At 42.0% G+C, this 15,429-nt stretch overlaps 1 protein-coding gene and 1 long non-coding RNA gene across 2 annotated transcripts in view; one reads left to right on the forward strand and one right to left on the reverse strand.

Moving 5' to 3' along the window:
- The window catches only part of LOC120443059, a 51,923-nt gene extending 48,768 nt beyond the window's left edge, over positions 1 to 3,155 (reverse strand). The window contains exon 1 of the mRNA XM_039620751.1: positions 3,037 to 3,155. The gene's annotated coding sequence lies outside the window, so the exon portion shown is untranslated. The remainder of the gene's footprint in view (positions 1 to 3,036) is intronic.
- Positions 3,156 to 7,072: 3,917 nt separating this feature from the next.
- Positions 7,073 to 15,305, forward strand: LOC120443061. Its single transcript, XR_005615109.1, has 3 exons — positions 7,073 to 7,212; positions 8,489 to 8,601; positions 15,124 to 15,305. It is a non-coding gene; the product is annotated as an uncharacterized LOC120443061 (long non-coding RNA).
- Positions 15,306 to 15,429: the final 124 nt, after the last annotated feature.

A 15,429-nucleotide genomic window follows, 5' to 3' on the forward strand; every position in this document is an offset into this window, starting at 1 on the left:
TTCAATGTAACAGTTTCTATAGCAACAACATGCTGCATTCCAACAAGCTAATGTTTGTATCTAATGAATGATCTTATGGCCATGCTTCCTCTAAACTGTATCCGTCTCAAGTGGACCCAGTTTGAGACATGTTATGAGATGGGTACAAGACTTCAGAGTTGCACCACTGGACTTTAGTTACTTCCAGCATGGTTTTGTGAGAAAGAAAACTGGCTCACACACAGGCAACAAAAACACATCACTTCCTGTGAACTTTCCTTCCTATTGAGGAAAGACCGGACACAGTAAGCTGACTACAGGCTAAAGAACTGTGTCCTGTATTATTTATCAGGTGATATAAAACCATATAAAATCACAGATTATTTGTTTGATATCTGAACTCCACAAGCAGTATTTTTACGTTTTCAGAAATCCAGCCTTTGCAATTTCCTGAGCATACAACTCAGACAATTCCTCAGAAAGAATGTCCTGGAATTATTCAACCTTCTGTGCACACCCTGCTTTCCTCACTGTTTTACAAGTGAAATGAAGTGTGCTCTGCCAACATCTGGCAGTAAATCTACTTTCATATTTGACTGTTTATGATTCAGCCTGCTGTGATCCACCACATGATTCCTGTCTTTGAGAACGGCAGGATGCAGAAACTGGATTCCTCTCACTGATATGCTTGGCAAGATCATCTTAGTGGGTGAAATCACAGCTACGCCGGAATTCTGGCCGTCTCCATTCCTGTCCCCTGTCTCCAGAGAAAAAATTTCAGCTCACTTTTATCCCTAAAGCTGGGATTTTGCATGTGAGCTGAGGAGGTAAGGCTTAAGGAGGCTGTGAGGCCTCCACATGAAGATGACCACAAGCTGCTTTCTTTCGCTCTGTTCTCTTAGATCAGTGCAGGAGACCACATGTAAAAGGGCAGGGATGACTCACTTTTGTTTTTCCTAACTCCATCTACATTTACAGGGTGTCGGTTACATTCCAAATTAATTGGATTCACCGCATCTTGAGTACATATGATAATAAATGAAAACAGTACTTCATTTGAATTCTAGAGCTGATGGGAGATACATCAGCCATCATAATCCCGTAAGCAAAGCATGAGTCACCATGAACATATAGCCTATTGCACCTTATGTTTCACAACATGGGCAGCAGCCCGAGTTGTCTTATGTCACTTCCAGATGGTAATTTGACGTCTGTGCTGAATATTTGTCCCTGTGGGTCTGGAGGCATGATTTGGACCCCTGCACTGGTGTCTGTGTGAACCAACCACGAAGAGGGGATTACACAGGATCTCTTCCCTTTTGACCTGTGGGTGAAATTGATTTAAGCAGCAGTTGGCCTCAATGCATCATCTTTGCTGTCAAAAGTATGTCATGCTTTTACAAAGCGTCACTCTTCAGTGTGGTTTATTTTCAGCACTTTAAAGCTGACCAGGTTTTCAAACATTCTGTGCAGAGGCCATGCTAAGCAACACGCTGAAATTTCAGCACACTCCTGTATGCATATCTGCACTGAACAGCCTCTATTTGACCCAACATGTCAGCAGTTGCTCCTCTTCCTTGCATGTCACTCACAATCTTTTGCCTCTTCACTACCAAATATCAGCAAAAGACACTTTCACACAGTCCAATAAATGTTCTTGTTTCCTTATTCGAATCCAACGCTCTTTGGTTTCAAAGTATGCTTTTAGCTTCCTTCATTCCTCTTTTTTAGGAGTAATGAGTATGCACATATACTCAGAGTGAATTTTACTAGTCATTCATAACTTTTGGTTGGTTTACATTAGTAAAACACGTGCCACTTGGGAACCGCTGGACTTGGTGATTTGTGCTAACTGACTGGAAAGGTGTCTTTTTCTGTTTTCTACCATTATGGCTGTTTGCACCATCAGTCAAACGAGAAACTTAATCTTTTTAGGCTTCATCTCTGTATTGATTTGAGAAGAACAAATACCGAGTATAGTCCTGGCTCAGAGTATATGAAATAAAGACAGCTGCCTGTTTTGCACAGTTGGTACCAAACACAGCACAAAGCTGATGAATGTTAAGAAAACTGAAAGCTTGCTGTAAATGTGCTTAGCTGTTTTTGTTTTTGTTAGCCTGCAAATATAAATCTAACACTTCAGTCCTGTCAGTGATGCATTCCACATACAATTAAAAGCAGAGACTCTTCAGTCCACTGAATTTCCTTATTTATTCTAATCTGACAGTCTGCCTGCTCGTTCCTTCTCTGCATTGTTTGTGTTAAGCATGTTTAGCTAACATGAAACCCTGAAACAGTCACAATAATAATGCTCCTAAACTAGGAGAAGTGTTGGCAGGTCTCCGGCAGCTTCCTTCTCATGAAAAATGTAATAAAAGCCCAGTTATATGGTGTGGTCCAAAAGTGGAAGCCCACTAAATCAGCATGGATTAAACAAGTCCAGTTAAACCGGGTAACCTAGCATAATCAGACAATGTTCCAAAGAGCTTCTTATAACAAAAGGATTGTTCTTTTATTTTTTGGTTTGTTTTTAACAAAAGTGCTTTACACCATTTTCATATAAACACACACACACACACACACACACACACACACACACACACACACACACATCTGTGGCAGCTGAGCAGCCAAGCAAGTTTCTCACAGCTGCTGTTGGGAACAACTCGAGGTTTTCTGTCTTTCCTAAACAATTGGGATAATTAAGGAACTTGGGATTGCCAACCGTGCATTACTTAACAGTCCACCTCTGCCACACAGGCAACTTGAGTAATAGAGCAAGATGACAGAGATACTTGGTTTTCTAAGTCTTCATATCTTAATTAAATGTTCACTGGGGTTGAGATAACAACCCCAACAAGATAACAACACTTCTGTGTTCTTTAATTCAAGTGTTTCTTTTGGGTACACTTCAGTTAAACAGATGCAATATATCACATGACGCCTCTCTCTGCAGATGCAAACCAAAGGGACAAGCCTGTCTGCTTGTCCTGGAGAGGCAGGAAACAGACCCAAGCATGCAGACTTGGAGGCAAACATGAAGAAGAGAAGACTGACCTTTTTTTAAATGGCAGCAGCAAATCCACAACAACAGTAGAAACAGAAATTAAACTAAACTGAGGGCTTAAACACACATGAGATAATCAGGGAAAGAGACATAGCTAGGGAAAGTAAGGCACAGGTGAACAGAGTGAGTTAACGAGCAAGAAGGAAGCAAAACAGGTCAGGAGACTATCAAAATAAAACAGGAAACTAACGCTGAGACTGAGACACATGAGTTTGACCAACACAAATATAAGTGGCTCTGCTTTCACTGCTTTGAGATCAGTTATGATCTGCATATTACACGTGTAGAAGTGCGGTCATTGAAAATGAATAGTTATGGTTCCTAATGAGGTCTTGACAATGAGACCTAGGACAATATCTTGTCCAGGAAATCTAAGGGTTAACTAAAAAATTAAGGCTATGCAGGTTTAAAAATACAAGAAAGGGAGAGATATGGTTTCAAATATAGAGCTAGTATTAGGAGGCAAACAAGCCCTCTGTAATTTTTCATCTTAACTGACCAGTCATCTCTTACTAAGCACCTTGGGCAACCATATAATGGAGAAGAATTGTAATATCATCCTGTTCGTCTCCTTATCTGCACATATTTCCTGTCACCCACTGTGAAATCCCCGTATGTCTTACAACGTTATGTTCTACAGTCTGAAAAAGTCTGAGAGGGTCGATGATCCAAACTTCATTATCAGGAGGTGAATTCTAGGCATCATGCTGACATCTGTTTTTTAAACTTGAAACTATTTTGTGAACCTCGGGGCTCATAATGCATACACACTCATGTGCACTTACAGCAAATAATATTAATAAATAAGATTCTCATCCATGGATAGTTTGTTTACCCTGATGAAAGTCTTTTCATCATTCATGACAATTTGGATAGGTTTTAGACCCCCTTGACCCCGGTTTGATAAATTAAGAAAATGTAGCTCTCTGAACTATTATAATAAAAATATATTCATCTTTACTTGTGTAAAAAGTCTTCAACAAAAAAGCAATGAGAACAGCTATCAACTAGTGGAACAAAAAACTTCTCAAGGACAAAAGGAAGGAGACTGCTGGGGGTTTGAATATAATACACTGCACTAACAATAATCCCACAGTTCAGTTATAGCATCTTTGTTTCCTCTGGTTGACTCAGGAGACGCAGACGCCCCATCATGTTGGTTCCTCCCTGATGGCAGAGATGATAATAGGCTCCATTTTCTCATCCTACAAATGCTTTCACACAAAACGCTTTAACCTTCCAAGATTTCTCATTATGTTTATTAATAATTCAGAAATGCCCCAGATCACTTCCAGAAGTTCCCTGCACTATTGTCCAATGAATGAAGCCTGTGTGATTGTGTGCACGCAAGAGAAATATGTGTCATAGCTATTAGCCTCTAGACAACAGCTGTCTGTGGTGCAAGGAATAGTGGCAGTGGACAGAAACAGCAGAGCTGACCATCACTACAATGGTCTTATTCTTTATTAGCCCAGATTCCAGCTTCTGACACTCTGCCAGAATTCAGCACGGCTGATGAGGGATATGGGGGGAGGCTCGCTCTGTGCTGAGCTGCAAGTATGTGTGGGATTGCATGGAACCATCAGACTACACTTTGATCAAAGCCCACCCATAATGTCTCTTTGCAGCTGACATTTAGTTACACTTAAGTGGTGCTGAATACTCGAGCCTCATTAGAATTCCTAAAGAAAATCTTGGAGACACCCTAAAATCTTACAACTGGAGAGTAAACAAAGAGCCAAGACAAGTGAATGCTTGAGAATAAAACAATGCGATGGCATGCACTGAAACCATTACATGAACATTATGCAGCACTGACATACCAAAGTCAAGCAATACCACGCTTGCACAAGTGCAGATGTACTAAATATCAGCACTGCTCTAGTACAGGCCAGACTTCTACGTTTACTACCCACCTTCATTTTGATTCTAGGCTGTTGGATCTACATTATCAGGTTTGTTTAGATTACAGTTGGGTTTTGTTTTAGCCACGTACCTCTGATGTCAAAGTCATTATCCATGTCAGCCCAACTCTCACCTTGTGCCATCGGAATATGAAATTTATGTTTTTTTTTATTGTTCTTCGTAGTAATCAGGACAGAGATTATTCTGACAAATTCAAAAGCTATTTTCATTTCACTCAGAAACACATTTAGCCCGTCTTTCTCCTGTATGGGTATCTTGTGGTATAGATTCTTTGTTGGAAACTTTAGTTTGACTACTTGCACTGTCCCTTGTGCTCAAGTTGAAAGTCCCTGGTAAAATTTCAGATGCCAGAAATAAACTTTATTTTTAAATTGACCCAAATCTCAGGTGAAGTACCCATGACTGTAAAGGCAGAGCTTTCCATTGTCAGTATTTGATAAATCAACTTTACACTGGCTTCAGTTAAACATGGTCTTTAAATGATCTTGAAATCATGGTATTCTGTTTATACTGGCTCCTTCCACAGTATCCCAATATTTTTTGGAAATGGGACTGGACAACAGGTGTGTATTAGGTGCACCGTGAATAAATCCAACAAATAAATCTTGTATGTGACGAGGCAAAAAATTAACACTCCTTCAGCTGCAGAGTGGTGTTAATGTTTGGCTTTAGAGCTGGCCTCTGTTGCTGGGTGTGGCAGTGTGACAGAGAGTGGAGCTGAACTCTTGTTTGTGGGCTTTTATAAATGCCAGCCAAGAGCAGCTGTTAGGATGTATTTATCACCAGTGTAGTTTGCAGTATTCGCTCTGTTAACTGAAAGTTGAAAACAAAACCTAAACAAACTTATTGCAATCATTACTGTTGGACGTAAACAAAATTCAGGTCCCACTTGGTTATGGCGTTCCATGTATGCCCTGCCTGCTAGCATCTTGCACCCTGCTGTTATGTGCTGGATTGTCTCTGGGGCATCTTTACACAGCCTGCACCTGGGGTCTTGCCTGGTGTGATAGACCCCAGCCTCTATGGATCTTGTGCTCAGAGCTTGTTCTTGTGCTGCCATGATTAGTGCCTCTGTGCTGTCTTTCAGTCCAGCTTTGTCCAGCCACTGGTAGGATTTCTGGATATCAGCCACCTCCTCTATCTGCCGGTGGTACATACCTCACAGATAGGTACATACTGACACTCACTAGTCCCCGGCCTCCTTCCTTCCATTTAGTGTGCAGCCTCAGGGTGAAACCCTCCATGTATGGTCAGGAGCTTCCTGTTCTTGATGTCAGTGGCTTCTATCTCTTCCTTTGGCCAGCTTATTATCCCAGCAGGGTACCTGATCACGGGCAGGGCGTAGGTGTTGATGGCCCGGATCTTGTTCTTCCCGTTCAGCTGACTCTTCAGGACTTGCCTGACCCTCTGCAGGTACTTGGTGGTTGCAGCTTTCCTAGCGTGGTTCCCAGTTGCCTGTGGGATTCCCAGGTAATTGTAGCTGTCCTCTATGTTTGGAATGTTGCCTTTTGGTACTGCGATCCCCTGAGTTCGAACTACCTTCCCTCTCTTTGTTACCATCTGAAGATATATATGTGTGTGCTTCTCAAAAATAAAAGTAGAACGTGTTTCCAGTATAACTGGTCTGGAAGTAATTTGTCAGCTCTTCTCCAAGGGGGTTTCTCTCTGTCAGGCTAGTAAAAGAGTCATCACTGCTGTTCCACTTCTTATGGACAGAGTCTTGGAAGAATTACATGGCATGTTTTCACTAATGTATATCGATTTATTCACTCAGAGCACAATGTGGGTGGATGTGTATAAGGTCTGTAACTGTAATGCACAACATTTAGACTTGCAGTGTTTCTGGGGCAGAACAGGGAATGTGTGTGATGAAACTTGAATCCTTGCCCTGGGCAGGATGGGTCATCGCTGGAACAAAAACAAAGCAATAATAGAGCAACTGGTGGGGGGTGTTGAACAGCCTGTGTCCTTGGCTCAACTCTGAAATAACTAAGGTTGTAAAAACATGAGAAATTCTTTAAAAGCTTGGGCATCACAGAAAGAGTAGTTCTCATTCATTGTTACAATCTGAAGATGTTTTATCACATAATTAATCAAAAAAGGTCTGAGTGGAGCCTGGCTGGGTGTTTTTTCCTCATTCAGGTCGATTAGTGGGCAGACGTGTGGAGCTGCTTATATGAGGACTGTATTAATGCTCAGCTGTGACTGTGGTTCTCTCCCAGACTGACCCTGCCTACAAAGTAAGTCACTCGTACAGCACTTCAGGAGCACTTTCTCACTTTATTAAAAGCACTTTAACTAGCACTTGATTTATCACTGCACTTTAAGCATAGATTGGCACATCAATAACCATTTGGACACAATAGGTTTAATTGTTTATTGAATATTTATTGAGTATTTTAATAATTAGCAGGTAGCCTGTTGTTCCAGGTCCTGCACAGCTGCTCCCCATTGATTGTGGTGGTTGTCTGTGTGGAGGAGAGATTTGTTACTGGGAACAAATAAGGTCTACTGTTAGGTAAAACATAGGCACGTGTGTGCAAAGTCTAGAGGTAAGAATGTTGGTGCAAAGAAGCTGCTGTGAGATGTGATTACTCACCTGTGTTTTCTGTGTCCTCTCCGGGGTGTTTGGACAAATGTTTCCTCGGGGGTCCGGACACCATTCAAACTTCCAGGAGGGAAGGGAGTGTGGGGAATCTCTGTACGTGGGTTTTTGGTTTTTTTCATCATAAGCTTAAGGTGTAAGGTTAAAATATAAAAGATTTAATTAACAGAGAATGGTAAAATGTGTGTATATATTTACAGAATGTTGGTGACATGTTAGAATTTGGTAAAGTCACCTGAGAGTAAATAATGGTTTTGTCCTTACCAGCTGAGTTGGCTGCCATTTGTCATTAGATGAGGGAGTGGTTGCTGTTGTTGTTAGAAGGCTTAGACTGCCATTCAGTGCCATGCCTTTAGATATATGTGGACACCTCTGGCTTCCACCATACTGTGTCTCAGGCGTCGTCCTCACTGTAAATCCAGCCACAAAAGGCTGCCTTGTTACAGTGTGTTAGGAGACTCTATGACTGCGGCCTGGGTATATTTAGTCTCCAACCCCACTGAGTTGATGTCTTATTTGTGCTCTGTTGGTGATTTCTGGTCTGTATATAACCAGACTCATGAAGTAAAATAGGCCAGAGTACTTGCTATAGATTGTATATCAGTTCTATCATGCTTGGATTATATAGTTAAAGGTTGAGTTGGCTACGAGACGTGAGGTTGCGGATTTAGAGAAGCTGATAAACTTGACTATCCAAGTTGATATTTCCTTCTGTGCCAAGTCGTCTCCTTATAAGTGCAGAACTGAAGAAATCTGACAGCTAAAATGCACGCGAGGAAAAACAAACAGGAATCATTGCATCACTGACACTAATCATATTGATGGCCCTCACACTTTATAACACACTAACATCCATCTCCCTTTGAAGCCTGTTTGATCCAAGTCTGTTACTCAGATGACTGTGTCATCAGTTTAGGACCACCAGCATGTGGAGACAGAACCAGGAGGCCCTACACAGGACTGCTGATCGGAACCAATGCTTTAACCAATAGAATAAGAGCCACAGACCCTAAACATCATTCAGGTCAGAAAGTATTTTTATCATCTAAGCCAGCGGTCCCCAACCGTTTTTGCGCCACGGACCGGTTTATGCCCGACAATATTTTCATGGACCGGCCTTTAAGGTGTCGCGGATAAATACAACAAAATAAAACTAGTACCGGTACCGAAAAAAAGAAGATTTATTCATAACACACGTGAAAAGACCCAGGAAAACCGAGTTAACGATAAAAACGATAACAAAATAACGCTGAAAACCGATAAAAACCCTGAAAACCATACATTTCACACCTGAGCCTCAACTCTCGTGGCCCGGTACCAAACGACTCACGGACCGGTACCGGTCCGAGGCCCGGGGGTTGGGGACCGCTGATCTAAGCCATCACCTGTAAATTCAAAACCAGATATCTTGGTCCTTTTGTTGTTGGCAACGTGATGAATCCATCTGGCATTGGTCTCACCCTGATTTCTACGTCTCCCAGTTCAAACTGATACCCTCCAGTCTCTGTGACACACCTGCTGCTTGTGCTAATTCTCCCCGTTCCTCTTTATAGGCTCTGACTGCCAGTCGTTTATTGTAAGTCCTTCTTCATGTCTCTGTTCACCTTATTGAATGTTGTAAATAAACATTACTGTGAGGTTCTTTGTGATAGCGTGCTTTCTGGGTGCAATAAATCTGTAGCCATGACAGAAAAGGAATGTATTACACATTACCTGTTACTTTAAACTAATGCATTGCATTACTCTACAACATGATGCTCTGAGGTACACAGTCATACACAAGATCATTCTTTGAGTGTAGAAATATAAACACAAACCCAACAGCAAGGCTGAAGACGTCATAGTGTCTGCAGTGATTCATCTGTAGAAACGGGGGCTACAGTGCTACAAGCCTGACTGCTCATCACTGCGTCTGTTACCTGCTGGACAGCTTTGGCTGGTCGGATCAACATAAATTCAGCTCCAGGCGTTTTTCATGGCACCTTTTTGTTAGCATGTTGTCTTAACAGGTGCTGTATATAAGCAGCAGTAGATGGTGTGTAGTTTGCACTTCAGCTTTACGGTCTTGTTCATATAAAAGTTATGTGATTTCAGTTCACAAGAACTGAAATCACATGAGATAATCGTTGTCCAAATGCTGGAAAGAAAGGGCATTACTCTCTTAAACATTTGAGAATAATTTTATTGCAACTGAATAAGATTTATACGAATGAGTGGGCAGGAGTAACAGGATACCAAACAACAACATATAGGTAAGACAACTAGAAGCTGATAAACCTGTGGAATCAGCTGTCCTGCTAAATTATCTAAACTTTTTTACCCTCAGTACACAGGTAATACTGTAAGACCAAATAGTTCTTGGGCCCCCCGTGGCAACAATTACAGGCATGGCCAAAATGTTAGGTGGTAGAAACTTTAGATTGATTGTCCCTAGATTCTTGATCAGATTATCATAATCAGGAGTTTTCTGGGTGTGGATCTAAAATGTCAACTTCTGCTGCCTTCTTCTAGTCTCAAAATATCATTTTTAATCTCAGTAACATTTAAGCCAAATAAACAAGTGATTATATAATAGTTATATAATGACGGCAACTCAGCCACAATGTGGTAGGCCACATAAAACCAAAGAGCATGGTCAGCAGATGCATAGTGCACAGAGCAACTTTCTGCAGAGTCAGTTGCTGCAGACCTCCGAGCTTCATGTCTTTAGATTAGCTCGAGAACAGTGAGTAGAGAGCTTCATGGAATGGGTTCCCATGGCCGAGCAGCTGCATCCAAGCCGTACATCAGCGTAATGCAAAATGTCGGATGCAGTGGTGTAAAGCACACTGTCACTGGACTCTAGAGCAGTGGAGACAGGTACTTGTCTGACTGCACTGTGCCAAGTGTAAGGTTTGGTGGATTATGGTGTGGGGTTGTTTTTCAAAAGTTGGGCATGGCCCCTTAGTTCCACTGCAAGGAATTCTTAATGCTTCGGCATACCAAGACATTTGTCATATTTCAGTTTGAGTGAACAGTTTGGGGATGGCTACTTCCTGGTCCAGCATGACTGTGCACCAGTGCACAAAGACATAGTTAAGCAAGTTTGGTGTGGATGAACTTGACTGCCGTGCACAGAGTCCTAACTTCGTGTAGAGTGGAGACTGTGAGCCAGGGCTTCTCATTGAACAGCAGTGTCTCACAAATATGCTTCTCAAAGGCTGGTCAAAATTTCCCATAAACACAGCTGCTGCAGCTGATTAATCCAATACAGATAAAAGGCTCAACTGCTGAAAATACCCAAGTACACCCTCTAAATGTATGTTACCCCACAATGTATAGCTCAACCATTCTATTTCTACAGTAAATATCTGTACCATTGTATTCCGTTAAATTAATCAGACTATAAGTACACTACAGTAATTATGTGGTTTCTTTAAACCAGAGTAATTTTAGGGACTTTGGTTGTCCTAAATAAAACATCTACGTAATCAACAAACTAAAACAATGTAAAACTAACTGTTTCAAGTAATGTAGTTGAAATGTTTAGTGTATACTATAACTCCAGGAGCATAACAATAGACACTTTTACATCTCTGCAGTGCTGCAAATCTTTGAGTTGTTTTTCAAGGTTGGGGTAATAATTAACAGAAGTGAAGCCAGTTCAGCCTAATTTAAGAACTACAGCAGCTTTTGTTCAGCTTGTTTTATGAATTGTTTTTCTGTGCATTGCAGCAGCCTCATCTACTAAAGCACACTGTTCATTTTTCTTTTTTATTGCCTTGTTTATAGCTGTATTTCTCATTTCTTCTTATCATTAGTCAGGTATAAAGATTGCTTTGTTTTGAATTGTGCAACATTTGTCTTTGTTATTATTTCACAAAATAGCGTTATTGAAATGTGATGACAGCAATAGTTGCCAACAAGTGGAGCTGGGTGTGAGATTGCTTTGAAACCTTGATACAATTCTGCACAACTGATTCCAATGTTTCAGTATTTCACAAAGCCTGCCATTCATTACTGGCAGGGAGCGTACAGGGAGGCTGCGAGACGCTCGGACCAAGTTTGAAGGAAAGACATGAGGGGAAGAAAACTAACTGGCAAAGGAAAACAGAAGTTACATAACGATAAACAAACAGGAAAATGTGGCTACAAAAGGAAAACAGAGGGAGAAACACAGTGAACTAATAAACTGAAATATAAATAGTAAGTTCGACTGACCATGACGGGCTCAGACTCTTGTACCGTGTGCTTTTTAGTCAGTTTGTTTAAGGAATTGATAAACAAGTGACACTTCAAATGAATCCTCATACATTTTGTCTCAAAAGTTTTCCACCCAGATGAAAAAGGGTGGAAGGTGTCAGAGGCTGGATGAGAGGCTGTGGCTTTCCCTTGTCTTCACTCGCAGCCCCACCTTTGGGCAGGGCTCTCATTAACGCACCTGGTGGGCTCACCTAACAGCAGTCCAGAGATCATGAGCCAGTGTTAAAAGTCAGCAGCTTATCTACCCTCCACCAATTTGTCTGCTAACCACTGTTAGTACATCTCACTCTGGTTCTTGCATTCTGTGTTTTTTATGTCTCATCTACTTTCTGTCTGTGCCTCCAGTGTTGCTACGGAAACATTTCCGGTCTGAACACTCGCCTCTCTGGATGTTTGGATCCTGGACACACGCTCAGTTTCACTCTGCCCTCCTGCCTCCCTCACCGGAGCGATCGTGGCTCAAGAGTTGGCAGTTCGCCTTGTAATTGGAAGGTTGCTGGTTCGAGCCCCGGCTCGGACAGTCTCGCTCGTTGTGTCCTTGGGCAAGACACTTCACCCGTTGCCTACTGGTGGTGGTCAGAGGGCCCGGTGGCGCCAGTGTCCGGGAGCCTCGCCTCTGTCAGTGCGCCCCAGGGTGGCTGTGGCTACAATGTAGCTTTCCACACACCTGTGTGTGAATGGGTGGATGACTGAATGTGTAAAGCGCTATACAAATATGGGCCATTTACCATTTACCTTGGGCTGTTGGACATTCCCAGGTCCATCTCTCAATTCCTGCACAGTCGTCAAGGATGATCACCCTGCAGCCGTTCCCCTCCCAGGACACTCTGCGTCTACTTTTAAAATAAGTCCCTTGGTGTTAGGTTATTTAGTTCATCCTCACCCCGGTTTCCCCTTATCAGCTAATCATTCTCTCTTTCCATCCCAGAACACCTACGCCTGTGTTACATGTTTCCTCCGTCTCATGAATAGTTTAGGCACTCTAGTTCTGTCCCACACAAACATTTCCCTGTGAGACTTTTTCTAAATAGAATCTGTGTTTTGCGCCTCAGCCTGTCCGTGTCTCATTCTGCCTCTTTGGGTCCACGTTCTCGTCATTGGTAAAATCCTACTCTAAGTCTAGGCGGGGTATTAAAATTTATCTCAAGTGGATGTTAAGAGGTTAAACTCGAGCTTGAGCTCATTGAACAGATACAAAGAAAACAAATTCTAGAAACCAAGAATGTAAGCAGTCGGAATAGAAAGATCTGGCGCACACATGCCCTGATCTCCAAGAGGCTTTGGCAACATGCTGACTGTACAGCTTGGTTTAATGCACAATAATGAATATGAAGCAAGGTATTGCTAAATGTTCACTTTATCTTCTTATTTATGTAATATTACTTCAGTGATTTATTAAAGTCCAGATGCTGCACAGCTCTATTGTTCCTGATTACTGGCAGATGCATATTCCCCTCACACAACCAACAGACTGGGCTTCTTTCCTTGCCAGAGATGTTTGATCAGATTTGGAAAGGGACTCTACAGCTCCATTTGTTTATTTTATTTATCTCTGCATGTGCCAGACTACCTGTTATCTAGTCATGCCAAAATCAGTGGGTGTTTCAGAACATCTTTGTCTGTGCATCTCTGACAAAATGTTGATGCGAGGTCCTGACACAACCTCTCCTCCTCCATAATTTCCAAAGGCCTTCATTGTGTGTAACACAATGGCCTTCTTTGGTGTGCTTCTCACTGCCTAAACCTCAGGGAAGCCCCCCTTTGCAGAGAACATGGGACATTATTGAGTGTGTGCCAGTTCTCTTAGACGAGCTCAGAGAAGTGCTTCATAATTGGATTGTTATTCAGTATTAAAGAGGATTTCATGAAGCTTGGGGATAGAAAGAGGACTGATTCATTACACATTTCAGTGCATCTCTAGAAAGGATGGTGCCACATACTCACTGTCCCCTCTCTGCTCTTAGATCCTGTTCAGCTGACCTTTTCTTTCTGCTACAGGAAATAACCCAAAGGGCTTTAATTAAACACACATTGCCGTTCTTTACACTTGAGCAGTCGTGAGTCCTATTTCCGTTTACACTTTATTTTGAGCCCGAATGTGTTTGCAATATGTTACGTACTTTAAACTTTCTGTCTTCTACTAATAACTTAAAGCTTAACTTGAAAGATCTGTCACATGGCACGAATCTACATTTCTTTTTGGAAGAAGTCGCAGCCATACTATTGTGTGCAAATCACAAATCCACGGCACGCCAATCATCCCGTCGTTTCTTCTCTTGTCTCCTAATCATAAGCAGAACAAAGCCAGAGCTGGACAGTTTTTATTTCGGTAAAAGCTTTTTAATTCGTGTCCCAAACATGAAAATTCAAAAAAATAAAACATGGATGGATCTGCAACCTGATCGAATGAACACTGGAGGGTTCTGAGCCAAATGATTCGATTTGGTTTTGAAATCTTCATTAAATGCACTGGGTGAACATTCATTTGCTTGATGGGTTGGACTACATTATCAAACACATCTGATGTCCCTGACTGATTCAGTCTGTCATCACAAATAGTTTTGCTTTATACCTTTTTATTTGAGGGGCATGGTTAGGGTATGGTGTTATTCTAGAACTAAAGATTGATGCCAGAGATGATATGTTTGTTTTTTACACTCTCAGCCGTGTTCAGCTGAGTTATGCATGGATGTGTATGCCTTTATGTTTACACAGAGGTCCAGATTGTTGCAGGGCTGGGTGTGTATCTTTAAATGTGGCTGAATCACGCAAAGGAAGTTCCTCTTAGTGAAGAAAGGCCTCAGTACAGTGGAGGCCTGTGAGGGGGAGTGCCACCTTAAATGAACTCAATTCCACCCATCCACATGAATGATATTGCTCAATAGTATAATTTCTGGCTCCACAGTGCAACATAGGAGACCAAAGGTTTTCTATTAGAGGTACTGTGATGCCATGATGCTACATGATGCTAATAATGGGGAGGCTCTGCTGACATGAACAGGAGCAGGTCAAGATTTATCCTGATTTATCCATACAAGGCCACAAATTGTCAGCGTTCATCACCACAGCATGTGTGGACATCATTATTCCATCACAACATGTTCAGTTTTGTGATAGAGTTCATGACTGGACACACTGTTAGTGCCGTACTCATCAAATCTACAGTCTTTTCTTACACCCGTTAATGAACCTCGATATACGGGTGTAAAAATGAACATTTGAGTTCACCAACAAAATGAGGACCACATGCATGAAAGTACCACACCCATCATTCAGCTCAGTTTATTTTTGTGTCTCCCTCTAGAATTGCATGACTTGGAGCTCGAATTGGAAATGTTTAAATCTGCAGCCAAGATGCAGACAGCATGCCCTTATTACCATGACCCGGGGCTGCTCCTTATGCTGTATTTTGGGACTTCAGATCAAGTGGAGCATGGTGAACTTTACCCAAGAACTAAACACAGCTCATGAGAGCGATGTTCTCCAGAAATCAGAGCATCTGAGTCACTGGTGGTCATCAGCCTTCAAGAGGAGGTGGCGAGGGAGGGGCGAGTCCTGCCGTGCCATGGGATTTAACTGGTCGCTGTGGAGTGATTTACGAGGTTTACAA

Source organism: Oreochromis aureus, linkage group 12, assembly GCF_013358895.1.
Source record: "Oreochromis aureus strain Israel breed Guangdong linkage group 12, ZZ_aureus, whole genome shotgun sequence".
In the NCBI taxonomy this organism is placed as follows: Eukaryota; Metazoa; Chordata; class Actinopteri; order Cichliformes; family Cichlidae; genus Oreochromis; species Oreochromis aureus.